Source organism: Podarcis muralis, chromosome 17 (genome assembly GCF_964188315.1).
Source record: "Podarcis muralis chromosome 17, rPodMur119.hap1.1, whole genome shotgun sequence".
NCBI classification, from domain to species: domain Eukaryota; kingdom Metazoa; phylum Chordata; class Lepidosauria; order Squamata; family Lacertidae; genus Podarcis; species Podarcis muralis.
The window spans coordinates 29,708,816-29,728,614 of NC_135671.1; the positions used below are offsets into that span (position 1 = coordinate 29,708,816).

The 19,799-nt window shown below is 45.9% G+C and overlaps 1 protein-coding gene across 3 annotated transcripts in view; it reads right to left on the bottom strand.

Annotated features, from left to right (window-relative positions):
• The window catches only part of GLIS3 (GLIS family zinc finger 3), a 194,155-nt gene extending 190,067 nt beyond the window's left edge, over nucleotides 1-4,088 (bottom strand). For 2 of the 3 annotated variants that reach the window (XM_077921035.1, XM_077921033.1), the window contains exon 1: nucleotides 3,739-4,088. The gene's annotated coding sequence lies outside the window, so the exon portion shown is untranslated. The remainder of the gene's footprint in view (nucleotides 1-3,738) is intronic. The other variant, XM_077921036.1, reaches the window with a different exon arrangement.
• Nucleotides 4,089-19,799: the final 15,711 nt, after the last annotated feature.

The window sequence follows — 19,799 nt, forward strand, 5'->3', positions numbered from 1 at the left end:
AAATGCTATCTTTGTATCCTCATCAAAAGCTTTGGGAGTCAGATCAATTCTTTGAATAATCTCAGTAAACTTGTTGATGTGCTCTGTGAATTCCGCTTTTGAATTCATCCTCAATCTGGTTAATTTACACACCAAGTTTCTGAAGCTGTTTATGCTAGATTCTCCATACACGCGCTCAATATCTCTTAAGATTTGAGATGCATCATCTGTACTATTTATTAATGATAGCTGCTCATCACGAAGTCCACTCAAAATTATGTGTCTAGCTTCGCTGTTCATGCGTTTCCAAGCACTTATCTTGGCTAAAGCTTCCTCAGACGATCCCGTAGGTTGAGGGTTTAAAGCTTCCAAAATATGCTTATAATCTAAACATGCTATCAAGCGCTGCTTCCAGTGCATGAAATTGTATTCATTCAGCACAGGCATTCCAAGCTTTGCATCACTATCAAAAGCTGCTCTAGCCATCTTAAAATCCAAAATTTGAAAATTCTTCAAAATTTCAAAATTTCTCAAAATTTTAAAATCAAAATCTCAAAAATCTCAAAATACAAAACAATTCTTCACTGCCTTGGGTCACTGTGAACTCTGAGGGAAGGGGGGGGGTTGCTTAATCCCCACTGCACAATGGAACAAAGGACCATGTGCTTACCAGGAAGTTAAGTCAGAAAAAATACTACTCAACTCAAAATCACAATCCAACGCAATCCTTCAAAAATACGCAGAAATATGCAATACTGGGGCCACTAACCCTTTGTGGGAATGTTCTGGGGTGCAGGAGAGGATATATTGACTAATTATATCCTAATCCAACTTGTGCTAACAAGTTCCCAAAATATCAGCAGAGTTTATAAACATTCCCCTTTTGGTGCGCAACGGTAACGTGTGCACAGGTTCGCTAGAACCTCTATAATAATTACCCTGGTAATTTCCCCTTTTGTTCCCTCTTAAAATACAAGACACGACACAGTCTTCATAAAAGTATGAAAGAGTTTACTCACGTTCTGTTCACAATGTGATCCCAGAAGGCACAGCTTAAAAAGGTTACATACATTTAGGATCTATCTTAAAGCAAGATAGGCCTTATCTCCTCTCTTGGCTGGGAGCCAAGAGAGCATCCTTAGATGTTGCTTCATCGAAGAAAAATGGCAGAGAGAGAGATGGCTGCCTGCCCTGTGCTTTTTGTCATTACCTGCACAGGTGAGGCCACACCCACCTCTGGTCACATGCGGAGGAAGTCCGTCCCCAGGAAGTTTACCTGCTTGCTGGACAGACATCCCCCCATGTTCTAACATGTACACTCTAGGAATGTTGTCATTGACTGCTCCTGTGTTTACATCCCACACTTTGCACAAACAAATTAAGATGCACGTTCACTAAATAGGTTTTCTGGAAGTGACCAATGTTAAGACTTCAGTCTTAAGCATATACAGTCGTAACTTGGTTCTCAAACGGAATCCATTATGGAAGTCCGTTCAACTTCAGAAAATGTTCAGAAACCAAGGTACAGTTTCCAGTTGGCTGCAGGAGCTTCCTGCACTCAGAAGCCGTGGAAGCCGCGTCAGATGTTCTGCTTCCAAAAAACGTTCGCAAACCAGAACACTCACTTCTGGGTTTGTGGCGTTCAGGAGCCAAAACGTTCGAGAACTAAGCTGTTTGAAAACCAATTTACTATGGGTAAAGTCTCACTGCCCTCATTAGCATTTAAAGGTAAAGGGACCCCTGACCATTAGGTTCAGTCGTGACCGACTCTGGGGTTGCGGCGCTCATCTTGCTTTATTGGCCGAGGGAGCCGGCGTACAGCTTCCGAGTCATGTGGCCAGCATGACTAAGTCGCTTCTGGTGAACCAGAGCAGCACACGGAAACGCTGTTTACCTTCCTGCTGGAGCGGTACCTATTTATCTACTTGCACTTTGATGTGCTTTCGAACTGCTAGGTTGGTGGGAGCAGGGACCCAGCAATGGAAGCTCACCCCGTAGTGGGATTCGAACCGCCAACCTTCTGATTGGCAAGTCCTACGCTCTGTGGTTTAACCCACAGCGCCACCCACGTCTCTCATTAGCACTTACTTTTTGGTGAACATGCATTGGCTTGTGCTTTGGCCTGTGACCTCCACTGTTATAAACAGTTTCTAGGAGCCTTTCTTCCATCCAGCTCCCATTGCTTTCTTAATGAAAATTACCTGCCTCTGTGGAGAGTGCCATAATCAGAGTATCCTTTCTGGGGACGGACTGGGTGTGAACCTCCTCACTTTCTAAAATATATTCACATAATTCCAAGCAAGCCTGGCATGAGAGGATGCCACTCTAGACATGCTCTAAGACATTATCTATTAGTATTACTTCAAATGTTCCAATATTTTTTGTACCTTTGGAGGTACAAAATGATTGCTTGGAGAAGCTGGATTAAAGCAGCCATGCGCCTTAGGTTCAAAGCTACATGTGCCAAGAGTTGCTGTGAGGATGAAAAAGTACCGGTAATAGCAACAGTCTTCCACAACTTGCAAAACCATCATACGACATACAGTGGTACCTCGGGTTACAGACGCTTCAGGTTACAAACGCTGCAGGTTACAGACTCCGCTAACCCAGAAATAGTACCTCGGGTTAAGAACTTTGCTTCAGGATGAGAACAGAAATCGTGCTCCAGCGGCGCGGCAGCAGCGGGAGGCCCCATTAGCTAAAGTGTTACCTCAGGTTAAGAACAGTTTCAGGTTAAGAACGGACCTCCAGAACGAATTAAGTTCTTAACCTGAGGTACCACTGTACTTGAGGGGGGGGGGCAGAAACCCATCTCACTGGAGATGTTTACACTACTTAGAATTTAGCCCTGTATTTCCTCTCCCACCCCCCTATTTCTTCTTACAGGATTTCACTAGAGTAAGCCTGCAGAGAGTCATCTACTGCTCTGCCCAGACTTTTCTGAGAACTCCATGTTCAACATAGTAGAGACTAGGAAGAATAAACACACGTGAAACACAGAGAGATTACCAAGGCTACCACTAGTCACTATCTTAGATTTCAAGTTCTTATAGGCATCAGTAGAAGCAAAGCAAACGCGGGAGGGGAGAAATCCAAGGGTTTTTTATATCTAACCTCGTTTAATCCTCAACAAGATGACAAATCTCCCGAAGGGAATATTTGTCTCAACTTTTTCAGACATTGTTCTCTTCCTCCCCATTTCAGCAGCGGGCTTTGAAAAACTCGAGAGAGCGAAAACGAGGGGAGAGAGAAAGAGAGCCAGCCCTAAGGATAAATCCGAAAGGAATTTAGGAAACTTTGGAGAGGGGTGGCGGGGGGCGAATCAAACATGGCAAATTAAAATATACTCCCGCGGAAAGAAGGACGGGAACTTTACATCGTACGGAATAGGGAGAAGTTGTTGAAGCCAGGGCTTGAGAGGGGGGCATTCCTGTTTTCTCTGAAGACGTGGCCATGCTCTAAGGCATATTACTTGGGTGTCACTCCGAACATGCCCATCATCGCGCTGGCACATCGATGCGCGTTCAAGCCTCCGTCGAGGAAGCGCCCCTTCCATCGGGGAAAAGGCGGCTTCGCGACCGTCCTTCCATCTGCCCGCTTCCCTTTCTCCTTCCCCTAAACTCTCCGCGCCCCAGACCGCTTTGTTTTGCTTCCCGACGATCGCGCGTCGCCCATTCAGCGCCCCCTGCGCGCCGCCTTCACACGCGCAAGGAACGCCACCCGCGACACGCCGCGCCTCCCTCCGCGCAAAATACGCACTCTCTCCGCTGCCCTGGCTCGCCCGATCTTCGGCCCCTTCTTAGGACTCGCCAGCTGCCGGGGGACCACGAAGGAGCCCGCGCTCCGGCCGCCGCTCCGCCCGAGAAGCCGCTGCGTCGTGCGCCCTCCCCGGCGGTTCTGAAGGGCGTCCCTTCGCCGCGCTGCGCCCAGGGGGAGCCCGCTTTCCGCGCCCGCCCCCTTCGCCTGGGGCGCAGCTGAGCAAAGTTCCTATGGCAGCGTCCGCTTCGCCAGGTAACCCGGTTGCCCACAACAAAGCGCCAGGTGCTGCTCGGGGGCCGAGCGAGGCGCCCCCGATCTACCGCCTGCCTTCTTCTCAGACAAGAATGACAAGCACCACTTATGGGTGGGGGGGCTGGGGCTGGCCAAGTTCAAGCACACGCGCGACGCGGGTCTCCCACCTGTCCGGCCCCCTTGGGAGAGGCTCTCGGTTGGAGCAGGAATATTTTCCGTCGAGGGCGAGGGAGCCGGAAGGTGGAGATTGCGAAGGGATGTTTTCTTTCTTTCTTTCTTTCTTTCTTTCTTTCTTTCTTTCTTTCTTTCTTTCTTTCTTTCTTTCTTTCTTTCTTTCTTTCTTTCTTTCTTTCTTTCTGGACCCTGATCTTCCCCTAATTCTGGAACTGTCCCCTTCCCCTTGCTTCCTCGCTTTGGACTTTCCCCTCTCAAGTTGGGGTACAGGTAGGGTTGCCATACAGTGGTACCTCTGGTTAAGTACTTAATTCGTTCCGGAGGTCTGTTCTTAACCTGAAACTATGCTTAACCTGAGGTACGACTTTAGCTAATGGGGTCTTCCGCTGCCGCTGCGATTTCTGTTCTCATCCTGAAGCAAAGTTCTTAACCCGTGGTACTATTTCTGGGTTAGCGGAGTCTGTAACCTGAAGCGTCTGTAACCTGAAGCGTATGTAACCCGAGGTACCATTGTATGAAGGCAGCCCTGTTTAGGGAAGCTTTTAATGTTTAATAGGTTATTGTATTTTAGTGTTTTGTTGGAAGCCGCCCAGACGTGTCTTGGAAAATAAGGTGTGTGACAGTCACAGCTCATATGTCTCGCGCGACCCCCGAGCCAGGCTGCCTGCGGAGTTTGGGGACAGGCGGCGATGGTCGCCTCGGCCGGGGCGGGCGGAGGTCCATCTCCCGTTCTGTCCAGGAGGCGCGCGCCCAAGTTGCGCCGCCCGCGTTCTTCCCAGCGCTCTTTCCGCGCTGGAGGGAACCGAGAGAGAGCGCGCAGCCGAGACTCCGGCCGGAGAAAACTAGCGGGAGCGCTGTCCGCCCGCAGCTTGTCGTGTGGCAGCTCGTCGGGGCGGACGAGGCGTGTTAAAGGCAAGACCCAGAGAGTCTCTGTCGCCACGGGCAAAAAATGAGTCATCCACGCAGGCAGCCGGGGAAGCGCGCGTGGTGGCCCTTCGCTGCCTTCCCGATCGTGTCTGTGTGTGTTGCATGATGGTTGTGTGTCATTTCACGGTGTGACGGCCACAAGCCAGTCATTCACATAGAACTTTCTCCCCTTCTTTTTCCTCGACGTCCGTTTCCCTTTACTGTATTTCTTCTTTTTTTTAATTTCTTTTTTTTTATTAAAGATTTTCTTGTTTTACAGAAGTATGTGTAATGTCTCTCGTATTTTTTCCATGTAACATTTTTACAAATCAGTTTCATTTGTTGAGACATTGGGGAGGAAGGGGGGAGGGGGGAAGATGGGGGGTGGGATCGGGTGGCGATGTTTCAATTTAAGGGATGGTATCCGCAATATGGGGGACGCGGGTGGCGCTGTGGGTAAAAGCCTCAGCGCCTAGGGCTTGCCGATCGAAAGGTTGGCGGTTCGAATCCCCGCGGCGGGGTGCGCTCCCGCTGCTCGGTCCCAGCGCCTGCCAACCTAGCAGTTTCGAAAGCACCCCCGGGTGCAAGTAGATAAATAGGGACCGCTTACCAGCGGGAAGGTAAATGGCGTTCCGTGTGCTGCGCTGGCTCGCCAGATGCAGCTTTGTCACGCTGGCCACGTGACCCGGAAGTGTCTTCAGACAGCGCTGGCCCCCGGCCTCTTGAGTGAGATGGGCGCACAACCCCAGAGTCTGTCAAGACTGGCCCATACGGGCAGGGGTACCTTTACCTTTACCTTATCCGCAATATACAAAATACTACTCCAAAATCCCACAAACCCCCTTTACTGTATTTCTGTAAGGCGTTCAGAGAGACCTCTCGCAACCGTCCCAATAAAACTCCGTCCAGAGACAAGTCGTGAAATGTAGCGATTCCTAGCTGACCCCCCACGACAGAAAGGGGAACAATAAAAGAATTTTTTTAAAAAAATCCATTGCAATGTCCAGATTCTCTCAGATTCTCTCAAAGGCCGGGAAAGGGTCCGGGAGCATTTGGCTTTTGGACTATGGCACAACCACTGACAATTACATAGAACTGAAAAGAGTTCTGTGTGTTAGAACAATTAAAAACCATTCCTTATAGGAAAAAAAACAATTAAAAAGTATTTTCTATGTGAAAAGAATAATGGATCCAACAAAGATATTCACAGGGATAAAGTTTTCCGTTTAAAATCCTAGTCTTCATCTGAGCTTAAAGGTAAAGGGACCCCTGACCATTAGGTCCAGTCATGACCGACTCTGGGGTTCTGGCGCTCATCTCGCTTTATTGGCCGAGGGAGCAGGCGTACAGCTTCCAGGTCATGTGGCCAGCAGGACTAAGCCGCTTCTGGTGAACCAGAGCAGCGCACGGAAACGCCGTTTACCTTCCTGCCGGAGCGGTACCTATTTATCTACTTGCACTTTGACATGCTTTTGAACTGCTAGGTTGGCAGGAGCAGGGACAGAGCAAGGGGAGCTCACCCCGTCGCGGGGATTCGAACCGGCGACCTTCTGATCAGCAAGCCCTAGGCTCTGTGGTTTAACCCACAGCGCCAAATGTGCAGCGGATTGTAGCTTTACAGCACAATCCTGTACATGCACATTACTCAGAAGTAATCCCTGTTGAGTACAATAGGTCTTATGCTCAGGTAAGCAAGTAGAGAATTGCAGCTTTAAAAGTACTGAAGTCTTTTATAAAGATGGGAGAGGCTTGCAAGCTGAATTTCCTCCAGCAACATAGCTGTTAAAGCAGAGGAGCCTGTCCTGAGAAAAAGGTTGGCAATTGTGTCAGGAATATGCACACAAATGCATTGTATATTCACACCTGAACTCAGTCCCGGTTTTCCAGAAAAACAGTATCCATCAAGATGTCTCAAATATGGTGCTTCACTGATTACTATTCATTACATTTCATAAATAATAAAAGTCAGATGCAAGGCATATTGCAAATTATGAAAAATAAAAGAGATGTCTAAAATAAATACTGACTTTTAACAACAAAAAACTACAGTGGTGCCTTGGGTTACATACGCTTCAGGTTACATACGCTTCAGGTTACAGACTCCGCTAACCCAGAAAAAGTGCTTCAGGTTGAGAACTTTGCTTCAGGATGAGAACAGAAATCGTGCTCCAGCGGCGCGGAAGCAGCAGGAGGCCCCATTAGCTAAAGTGGTGCTTCAGGTTAAGAACAGTTTCAGGTTAAGAACGGACCTCCGGAACAAATTAAGTACTTAACCCGAGGTACCAATAACATCACAGTGTAAGATCATATAAAATACCTTCTGAAAAAGGAAAATATTCACAATATTTAGGGGGAAATGAAAGGGTTTTTAAATATCAAATATGTATTTCATTTTTGTTACATAAGTACAGAAAATGGCTACAAACTTCAAAAAGAACAGATATAACTAGAAAAATAAAAAAGAATGATGTATTTATTAAGTGATAAAGGTCCATTGTGGCCCCTCAGGACATCTGTTCATCATTTCCCTTTGGTGCATGTTCAAACAAGAAGGATGCAGAAAAAGTTGTTCTTCATTATAGCGGGGATTTGTCTGTAGCAAGACATAGAATTATAGAATTGGAAGGGACCCCAGGGTCCTCTAGTCCAACCCCCAGAAATACAGGAATCTCAAGTAAAGCATCCAGGACAGAAAGCCACCCAACCTCTGCTTAAAAACCTTCAAGGAAGGAGAGTCTTCCATGGGAGTCCGTTTCACTCTTACTGTCAGTTTTCCCTGATTTTTAGTCAGAATGTCCTTTCTTGTAACTTGAAGCCACTGGTTCAGGTTTTACCTTCCAGAGCAGGTGAAAACAAGCTTGCCCCACCTTCCATGTGACAGCCCTTGAGATATTTGAAGATGGCTATCAGTCTCCTCTTTTGTAAGCTAAACATACCCAGCTCCTTCAACTGATGCTCATAAGGCTTGGTTTATAGACCCTTGATCATCTTGGTTGCCCCCCTCTGCACATGTTCCAGCTTGTCAATATCCTTAAATGGTGGTGCCCGGAACTGGACCTAGTATTCTTTATGTTGTCTGACCAAGGCAGAATAGTAAGGTAAAGGGACCCCTGACCATTAGGTCCAGTTTTGACCGACTCTGGGATTGCGCCGCTCATCTCGCTTTATTGGCTGAGGGACCCAGCGTACAGCTTCTGGGTCATGTGGCCAGCATGACTAAGCCGCTTCTGGCGAACCAGAGGAGCGCATGGAAACGCCGTTTACCTTCCCACCAGTGCAGTACCTATTTATCTACTTGCACTTTGACGTGCTTTCGAACTGCTAGGTTGACAGGAAGAGGGACCGAACAACGGGAGCTCACCCCATCGCAGGGATTCGAACCGCCGACTTTCTGATCGGCAAGTCCTAGGCTCTGTGGTTTAACCCACAGCACCACCCATGTCCTGCCAAGGCAGAATAGAGCGGCACAATTACTTCCCTTGATCTGGCCACTATATTTCTGTTGATGCAGCCTAGAAGAGCATTAGCTTTTTTCGCTGCAGCATCAGACTGTTGACTCACGTTAAGCTTGTGGTCCACCAAGATCCCTAGATCCTTTTCATATGTACTGCTAGATCCTTTTCATATGTACTGCTTGTCACGTAATGCCCAAAATTGTGAGGAAATAAATTATTTTCAGGTATTTTCTGCATACTTACTCTTTTTAAATATGCTATATTTTCAAATTAAAATAATTATAGGATCCAATAAGGAAACATTGAACAGTAATTTGAACTATTCAGTTATTCCTTTCCTAACTGGTCAATGTCAACATCTTCCAACCTTCTGGTGCTTACCGGGACTAGAGGGCTCACACTACCAAAAGAGAAAAAAATAATCAGGGGAAAGTATCTACTCAGACTGGTAAATGCTAACAACTTTCAGTTGACAGATAAATTAACACCTTATAGCTCTGTGTCAACTGAAAGAGACCAGGAAATAAAACTCGGTCCTATCAGCAGACTTTTAATAGCTCTTGAAAAGTAGGAATAGTGGTATGTGGGAGGCATTAATTGTTCTCCCTAACTCAGCTACTCATTTCCCAAAAGGAAACAGGCAGTTGTTTTAATACATTGGCACCAGGCAAACATTTTTTGACAACTAAATTAGGGTCCCAGGAAATAAACTCAGCTTATTATATGTTATGATATGAATGGACTCTAAACAGATTTCTGTGGAACTGGCATTTAAAATGTCTTCAGTTTGTAAGGGTGGACAAAGCATATTTTGGTCCTGTTTTTATCTTTAGATTGGTCTGATAGCTCTCACCTTCCGGATTCAATGCCTTTATCATGCCATTCCATCAAGAAAAGAACCATGCATACTGAGTGAGAGTTATACTGGAATTATAATTGTTCATTTGACAACCACATACAAAAGAACAAGTGTAGCTTGTAAAACTCAGGGACTTCTGTTACCACTACTGTTTTTGCATATGCATTGCACTTCAGCACAATTTGCATAACGCTTAACAGTCTGTGCTTGGCCTCACAACAATGCTATGATGCACCTTATTATTTTCCCAGTTTATGCAGAAGGGATGCTGAGGCTGAGAGGCCTTGTTTTCCCAAAAGCCATATGTGAAGTACGACTTGAACTCCTGTCTCTCAGATCCAGCTTGCAATCTATATTCCCTGGCCAACCCTGGCCTTTGTTTTTCCTTTTCTAAATGCTCTACCAAGCCACCATTACATGACTGCAACTAGCAAGCTATTGAGCAAGTCTCTGCACTGCCTGAGTAGGAAACGACTTGGGAATCACCACTTTAAGCTCTTTGGAAGAAAAGCAATGTAATTCATTCATTCATTAACTGGCTGGGGGTGGGAGACACTGACACATATACACATAAATGCATTCACTTTGGAATTTATCATCTTCTTTAACACCGTGGAGCTGAAGTAACTTTTTTGCAGTCCTCTTCACTAATGCATCTTTAGCTATACTGCTATTGTCTGCTTTGGAATATAACACTATGAGGGCAGAAATTCCTTCTTTAGCTACCATCCAGCTGTGGCAAAGGCAAAAATGCCTTAACTTCACCACTTTTCAAATGGTGGTTCTTATGGCCTTTCCTAGTAAAGGAAGAAAGAGGAAGTCTGTGACAGTACTTGCTCAAGAAGGAGCACGAGGAAACAACTTTCGCTTAGATGGATTGAACTAAAGTACCATATTTTTCGCTCCATAAGACACACTTTTTCCCCTCCTAAAAAGTAAGGGGAAATGTGTGTGCTTCTTATGGAGCGAATGCAGGGGGGAGGCAGGCAGGAAAAGCCCCCAAGAGCTGCACACAAGCTCTGCACGACTCTTGTGGGCTTTTCCCCAGGAGGGAGAAGGGACTGACACAGCCAGTCAGCCCCTTCTCCCTCCTCGTAGAAAAGCCCGCAGGAGCCGTGCGCTCCTTAAAGGGTGCGCGGCTCCTGTGGGCTTTTGTGGGAGGTGGGGGAATTGCCATAGGTTGGCAGGAGCAGGGACCAAGCAATGGGAGCTCACCCCGTTGTGGGAATTTGAACCACCGACCTTCTGATCGGCAAGTCCTAGGCTCTATGGTTTAGACCACAGCGCCACCTGCGTCCCAGATAGCCATGGTTACATATAGCTTAATTACTTCAAAGCTGGATTACTGCAATGTGTTCTGTCTGGGACTGCCCTTGAAGAGCATTCAGAAACGCACACATTAGGAATATGGCTGAGTTTTTGACCAGTTTGAGATATCACATCTCACCACTTCTGTATCATATTCATTAGCTTATTATTCATTTTCAGGAGCTATTTGAAGTTTTTGTTATCACCCCAAAAGCCTAAAATCAATGGTGGGGGACCTCTGGTCACGGGTCTAGTTAGTATCAGACACTACTAAAGATGGATAAAACCATGAATTTCAATTTCTCTCTGTTTCCCATTTTCCCAATCCTAAATTGAGTTTGCCCTGTTTCCACATCAGTTCATTAAAAATAAATCAATCAATAAAAAGTCCACACAAAAATTCATACAATTTTATGTGCATTTCTCCTAATATATTCACACATTTCCGAACATTATTTTCACTATTTTGTGGGTCACTGTTGCTTACTGGGAAGGAGATGGGAAAGCCCAAGGTGTATAGGAAGCCTACCTAAGGAGACAGGATTGCTTTTGAGGTGAAGGTATGGCTAATCTTTGCCCAGAGTCTTCAGTCCTCAGTTCTCCCTTGCAAGGTTCCAATGGCTGAATACTCTTAATTCTCTTTTTCTGCATCATCTAGGGCTACTGAGCAGGAACCTACTAGGTTGCTGAGACTATTGACCTTCAAACACCCCTGGAAGTTAAAGGTAAAGGGACCCCTGACCATTAGGTCCAGTCGTGGCCAACTCTGGGGTTGCGGTGCTCATCTCGCTTTATTGGCCGAGGGAGCCAGTGTACAGCTTCCGGGTCATGTGGCCAGCATGACCAAGCTGCTTCTGGTGAACCAGAGCAGCGCACGGAAACGCCGTTTACCTTCCCACCGGAGCGGTACCTATTTATCTACTTGCACTTTGACATGCTTTCGAACTGCTAGGTGGGCAGGAGCAGGGACCGAGCAACCGGAGCTCATCCTGTTGCGGAGATTCGAACCGCCGACCTTCTGAATGGCAAGTCCTAGGCTCTGTGGTTTAACCCACAGCGCCACCCGCGTCCCTTAACAGTGACATCATAGGCATGTGTACTCAGAAGTAACCCTTGTTGAGTTTACTGGGATTTAGTCCCAGGTAAATGAGCATAAGATTGCAGCCTAAGCGTCAATGGGCTTGATAAGGCATATATGGAATCAGGCTGCAAAAATATCGCAGAATTATATTCTAAATCCATTTAACTGGATTTTCATTCCACTTGGAATGAATAATAATTTGTACTCACAAATATGTATTACAGTGTGTGTGTGTGTGTGTGTGTGTGTGAATGTTGAAATCTGACTTTTTATGTTGTTTGGTATATTACGGTTCTTAAGTTCATTGAAAATTTTATTACAACTATCCAAACTCTCTAAGGAAACAAAGAAAGTAATTTCATATAAATCCACAGATATTTCAGAAATAAGAAGAAAAATCAACTGAAAACATTGTTTACTCTAAACCAATATTTTTAGATATCAATTTATTGTGTAAGTCTAAGACCCTGTAGCTTGAGATTGAACAGCAGAGAAGTACAGGAGCAAAACTCACTTTTCTTGTTTCCTAGCACCAACTTTATTGAAATCAGTCTAGAGGCATGCAGACTATGTCAGGCTTTCCCCCTCTTATTCTTGCCCTTTGCTATATTCACCATTTTGGGGCAGGAAGTGGATGGACATACTCATTTTCCATTGTTAATGGACTACTTCTACATATTTAAAACTGCTTAACCTCTGATGCTACATTGGCTACAATTATAATTTTTTATACTTATATGTTCCTGTGACTGAAGGACTCTAGAACCACCTTTCGGTAACCACTGTTATAGCTATCAATCATTTCAACCTCCACCATTAAAGAGAACACTATTTGGGGGTGTGTGTGGAATAGATGCCACTTGGCATGCAAATATTCTGGAAGACCTTGTGGGGGACATAGGTCTCTCTGGATAGATCCAGTAATTAGTGGTGGAGCTTCACGCTCTGGCACCGGGGGGTGGAGAGCAGGTGGGGGTGTGGTGTGTGTCCTGGGGACGTGGCACGCCGCCCGCAGGGGTGTGGTGCCCAGCGCGGGTGGGGGGCCAGCCGCAATGGCACCCCACCGGGATTGCGCTGCCAGGGGTGGTGCGCTCCCCCCACTCCCCTCTTCCTCCGCCAATGCCAGTAATCCAGAGATGGGGAAGCTTTGACACTCCAGATGTTGCCGAGCTGTAACTGTTATGTACTGAAGTTCTCACCCTGGGCCAGCAGGGGGATACTGTAGATAGTTATGCAAATGAAGGATCGATAGTGACGTTCAGTGATTGGATAGTTTGTATGCAAATGAAGGATCGAAAGTGACGTTCGGTGATTGGATAGTTTTAGAAAGTTGCTACAGTTACGTGGTTCTGGAGCTCTATATAAGCAGGCTGACTGAGCTCCTCAGTTCAGTTCTGTTCTGGCCTTTGAATAAACAAGAGCTGTTTAAAGAATCGCTGTGTCGTTTTATATGTTCGCCCACAACTTAACAGTAACTCCCATCCTGACCATTGGCAAATCCACACTGTGATCAACTCCCGCTCGGAAACCAATGTCCCCATTGTGGAAGGACATGTGGATCCAGAATTGGCCTCCACAGTCACTTACGGACTCATTGTTAAAACCGTGTTTATGGAAGACAATCTTACTCGGCTACGAGGGATCGCCAAAGAAGATGCTGATGAGGTGTGATGGAGGCAGAATCCAACAAATCTGGAGTAATATATGCCTAAATCGATCATTTTAAATTTATGCTTCTGCGTGCTTCCTGCTAGGAGGCTGCAGTCTTCTTATTTATAATTTTTGTCTCTGAACACTGGAAACATAGTGCACAAGTGTTTATGTCAATCTCCATTTTGATGCTCGTGTCAGTGAAGAAAGTGGCTGCTTTTTCCACCACTTATGTTTTTTCTCATTTTTTCCAAGTATTTAAAGCTCCAGCTGAAGGACTGAGTAGCAGAATGTTGCTAAATTGGGATTATTTGATTAAATGACCCTTGTAGTCATTTAAGATTGGCCGAGGGAGTCTAGCTCTCCAGCTGGAGAAGTTTACTGTCTCTAATTTAAAATGTACTGAATCCTTTAGCTTCTTACAGAGTGATAGGTAAAGGTAAAGGTACCCCTGACAATTAGGTTTGGTTGTGGACGACTCTGGGGTTGTGGTGCTCATCTCGCTCTATAGGCTGAGGGAGCCGGCGTTTGTCCGCAGACAGCTTCTGGGTCATGTGGCCAGCATGACTAAGCCGCTTCTGGTGAAACCAGAGCAGCGCACGGAAACGCTGTTTAACTTCTTGCCAGAGCAGTACCTTTTTATCTACTTGCACTTTGACATGCTTTCGAACTGCTAGGTGGGCAGGAGCTGGGACCGAACAACGGGAGCTCACCCCATCACGGGGATTCGAACCGCCGACCTTCTGATCAGCAAGTCCTAGGCTCAGTGGTTTAGACCACAGCGCCACCTGCGTCCCAGTGTGATAGCTGACTTTATTAGAGATTTGTTTGCTTCTGGGGTCTGAATAATTATTTACCGCTGCCAGAAAATAAAGAGAAAATCTTTTATTACAACAACTTCTGTTGGTGTAAGAATACGCAAGCTTTTGAGTTACATACCTCACTGAGCCTCTTGGGGGCTTGCCAATCGGAAGGTTGGTAGTTCGAATCCCCGCGACGGGGTGAGCTCCTGTTGCTCTGTCCCAGCTCCTGACAACCTAGCAGTTCAAAAGCATGCCAATGCAAGTAGATAAATAGATACCACTGTGGTGGGAAGGTAAACTGCAAATCCATGCGCTCTGGCTTCCATCACAGTATCCCGTTGCACCAGAAGCAGTGTCCTATGATAAGATCTGCTCCATGTTTTATACATTATAATTCATAAACAGTATTGTACACATTTGGAATTAAAAAGAAACGACTAGCACAAAAATAAAAAAATAAACCAGTGTGGCTGGTACTGAAACATGATGTACAATGTTGATTTTCCCAATAAATTGGCTCTTTGGAAAATATCATTTTGATGCTATTTAAGTTAATTGTTTATGGTCATATGGACCAATGATGTATGATCATATTTTTAAGTGGAGCTGTTGAGAGGTTTTCAGAGTGTTTAAATAGTCACAAATTCTACCACAGGGTGGTACCTTTTTACCTTTTGTTTATGATAGGAAGTTGTTGTAGTATAGACTCCAAGGTTCTAATCCTATGCAAACTTACTTGGAGGTGACAATGCAATGAACAGACCTAGTTTCATCACCCAGCATCTTTGGGCAGCTGTCAGCACTCCTAAGCCCAAGTGATGATGCTTCCTCTGCATCCACTATGCCTGCTCTTAGTGTAACACTAGTGCTAGGCGCTGTGGGTTAAACCACAGAGCCTAGGACTTGCCGATCAGAAGGTCGGCAGTTCGAATCCCTGCAACAGGGTGACCGCCCGTTGCTCGGTCCCTGCTCCTGCTAACCTAGCAGTTCAAAAGCACATCAAAAGTGCAAGTAGATAAATAGGTACCACTCCAGCGGGAAGGTAAACAGCGTTTCCGTGCGCTGCTCTGGTTCGCCAGAAGCAGCTTAGTCATGCTGGCCACAGGACCCGGAAGCTGTACGCCGGCTCCCTCGGCCAATAAAGCGAGATGAGCGCCGCAACCCCAGAGTCCACCATGACTGGACCTAATGCTCAGGGGTCCCTTTACCTTTACCTTTAGTGCTACAACAGCATAGCAAAACTATTGTGTCAGGCAAGAATCACAGCTTACGTGCAACTTGATTTTTCAACCAAGTGTCTCTCAAATTTTGAAGGCCTGTTATTCTAGCACTGTCCTTCTGCCTATCAGATCATGAAAAAACAAATGAACATATTAGTATATTATTCTCATTTGTATAATGAAAGATTTCATGTACAGATGAGCTTGCTATATATGCAGATTTTTCCAACAGTATTTCTGTGTGTCTGGTTTTAATTATTTCTACATCCTGCCTCAAAATATATACATATAGTGCAACATAATTTGTCTTCTACAGCACATGCTTTTCTTTTGTATTTCACAATACAAAATCAGAAGGTTCTGAACTGCAGATCCACCTTTTCAGAGAGAGAAGGGAACTGCCTAATGCCAAGTCCAGGGTTAAAGAGCAAAATGCAGAATAACCTGCAGGACACTAGAATCTGGTTTTCAGTTAACAATTTGTGTTAATGACTTGTTGCCACATCTGCACCAGGGCTTTCTACCTAGCAAATGACATTTTTATTGTCACTGTACAAACAAAAGTGAGTTGCAGAAGGAATAAAAACTGCATAATGAGAGATAAGGAGGTCTCACTGGACTAGCATTGCTGTTGCTGACTCCGCTCCCACTATATATATATATATATAAAAAATATGGGGTAGGTATTAAAATAGTTATCTCTGGTCTTAATATTATAATCCTAATATTAATATTATTTTTATAACCCTAATATTATAACCCTAATTTGATCCAATAGAAATGATGCCTGTTTCTGTAACATTTATGATTTAATGCAAAGTCAGCAGCTGATTTAATTTCAAGATGTCATATCAAGATGAAATGTTTACGACGCAATTTATATGTTTGTCCACTCAAAAACTTCATTGAATTCAATGGGAGTTATTCCCAGGTAGGCATGCATTGGACTGCAGTCTTAAAGTGCATTCCTATGCACACATACCTGGAAGAAAGATCCATTATCACAATGAAATTTATTTCCAAATAAACATCCATTGCTAAAGTACCATATCTACTTGAATCTAATGCTCACCTTTTTTGGCCAAATGAAGTTGCGAAAATTAAGGTGCGCTTTAGATTTGATGGCACATTTACTGTGAGTGGTCAGACTGAGTGGCAGGGACTGGCTCAAGCTCACCTAGTGAGCTTCATGGCCAAGTGGACATTTAAACCCCGGCCTCCAAAGTGCTAGTCTGGCACTCTGACCACTACACCAAACTGCCGCTTCACCAACGTCAGTCTAGACGTACTGAAATCAAATGGGAAATGACCAAACTCGTTTTATTTCAGCACGTCTGATAATGACTCGTGCCCTTTGCCCCCCCCCCACTCCATTGGTGGGTAGTGCTGAGGCGGAATGGGTTTGTGAGGGGAGAAAAAGCGGGAAGCAGTAGCCAAGGAGGCGCACGACGGCTTCTCAGGAGAAGGTCGGAGGGGGAGGGAGAGGACGCACGCGCGCTCCCTCTCGTGAGTGGACTGTGTGAGGCAGGGGCGCTCGGTGGGTCTCCTCAGCGCAGCCGCTGGACCATAGCTGTCAACCGTCCCTTATTTGGCGGGAAACTCCCTTATCCCAGCGCTGTGTCCCGCTGCTGTCCCTTATTGATGGATGTCCATCAATGGGATGTCCATCAATGGACATCCTTATTGATGGATGTCCATCAATGGATGTCCATCAATTTCCCGGGTTTCAAAGGAAGCAGCTCCTCTCCCTCCCTCCCTGCCAGCCAGGGAGGAGGGAGGCTCCAACTGTGTTGCTTGGCTGCCCGGCCCCCTCCTGCCTCATCTCACCAGTCTTGGCCCCCAGGAGCCCCTCCCCGCCGGGACTGAGGAGCCTTGAGAGGAGAGCAAGGGCAGCCATAGAGAAAGCAGTTCAGAGAGGAGAGGAGAGGAGGAGGCAGAGGCGGAGGCGCGGGCAGGTGTTCCAAGGGCTAAGCATAGAGGGGGAAAGCGGAGGAAGGACTGCAAGCGCTTCTCCCATAGATTGGTAGTGGTGGACTAGCATAGATGGTTTGATCTGCGGGTTTATTTCGGGCACTATTTCTCACCCCCTCCTCTTCCTCCCGCCCCACCTGATGGAACTGAGAGCTGCAGATGGAGCACGAGAGAAAAGATACAGAACTGCAGCAGCATCTTTGTAGCCTGGACTTCGTTTTGCGCAAAAAGTGGTTGCTGCTTGTAGTTATTTAATTGCAGTGTTTCATCAGCTGGTGTCTTGAGCAGCAACCTCTGGAAACGAAGGGCTAAAAACCGTCTCTCCTCTCCCAAATTATCTGGTCCCTTTTAACTTCGCATTTCAGCTGGTTGACTAAAATCCCTTATTTTGGCTGCTGGTCCCTTATTTTCAAATCTGTAAGTTGACAGCTATGTTCAGAAAGAAGAAACAGAAATAGCATTCCTTAAAGTTGGTTGTATGATGGGAAAGTAGCCTCACTTCCTATGAGCTACCTTATTATTTCTTGCACGTTAATTTGAGCTTGGCAGATCCTGCGCCTGTTTTTGCACGGACCCCTCTTTCAGTTCTTCTGGAAAAAATCCGCCCCTGATATTTCTCAGGTTTCTATGGGCTCTGCTGAATTCCTGACCCAAAAAGGGGGAAGGGGAAGCTTTGCTTGATGGAGGGAGGGAGAAAGGGGATCTTTTGAGACAAGATGCCAGGGCCCAAAAGATGACAGTGCCAGGGCCCTCCTGCTGCTGCCTTGTGGGGTGAGAGGGGGGAAGGGGATCTTTTGAGACAATATCCAAACAACTCCTTTAACCAAACACCTGATTCACCCAGCAGCTTGGCAGCCAAAAAAGAGAAAAGAAAAAAGTGGCAGAGGCAGCTCCCAGACATCTCCATGCAGTAAACAGTGACCCCGTGTGGCCATTGCTGGAATAGACATCGACAGGAAAATGAACAGTGACCCCGTGTGGCCAATACTGGAAAAGACATCAAAAGGAAAATAAACAATGACCCTGTGTGGCCAGTACTGGTATAGAATTCATGATAATTTCTAGGTGTAAGTTATTTCCAAGTAGGAATTTGAATTTGGCTTTAAAATTATTTCCCCTTTTAAACTTTAATTTATCTCATTTGGATTCTGAAGCATACAAATGAGCTTTATCTCCTTTCAACATCACAACAATAGTGTGATGTACATTGGACCAAGAATCAGTACCTGGCCCGTGGATGTAGCCTAGGGGGAGCACCGGGGGGGGCAGCTCCCCCCCCGATCAAGTAAAGCAATAGAAATACTGACTAATCACATTAGCTCTGCCCCCCTTTCAAAAGTCCTGCCCCCCAACAAAGATCCTGGCTACGCCAATGACCTGGCCCCAAGCTTCATAACTGAGTAGAATTTCTCAACATTTCACATTATGTGTAGTTTCAGGATTCTTCACATTAACACCAATTATGATTTTGAGCAGACAAATAGCTAACAAAACTTTAAGCAACCTTCTCTCCCACCTGCTACCCACCACAAATTACCGTAGTTCTCCCTTCAAGGTCGCAGCCTCCTGTGGGAGCATTTCCTTTAAAAATGGAAACAGAAAAAATGAATTTCACAACATTTAGTTCAGCCCAAAATCTACCTCTAACCACTCAGTTACAACAGCTGAGGAATGGAATTTTATCAGGAATATTTTATCTGCTTTTAACTGTGTATTTCCACATCAACAGCCTAGAGGCTTAGGAAGTGAGAGCTGTCTCTTTCAGATGTTATACGAATGGTATAGTACTTTGCTTCTGAAGCAATCTAGCAAATGCTTCACGCACTGTTTCATTTCACAGTAAGAGTATTTCCATTCATGTAGGTGACCCGTTCAATACAGCTTTGTCCCCAGATAAACCAACCTTGGGTCGCTTTCCTCTAAGTACAGTGCACAAGACTGAATAAACATAAGATTTAGAATGTTGTGCCTTGATCAGCGGGATGTGGGTGGCGCTGTGGGTTAAACTACAGAGCCTAGGACTTGCCAATCAGAAGGTCGGCGGTTCGAATCCCCACGACTGGGTGAGCTCCGATTGGTCGGTCCCTGCTCCTGCCAACCTAGCAGTTCGAAAGCACGTCAATGTGCAAGTAGATAAATAGGTACCGCTCTGGCGGGAAGGTAAACGGTGTTTCCGTGCGCTGCTCTGGTTCACCAGAAGCGGCTTAGTCATGCTGGCCACATGACCCGGAAGCTGTACGCCGGCTCCCTCGGCCAATAAAGCGAGATGAGCGCTGCAACCCCAGAGTCGGCCACGACTGGACCTAATGGTCAGGGGTCCCTTTACCTTGACTTTGATCATCTTTGGATTTATCAGCAGCAATAAAGCCAATTTACCACAAG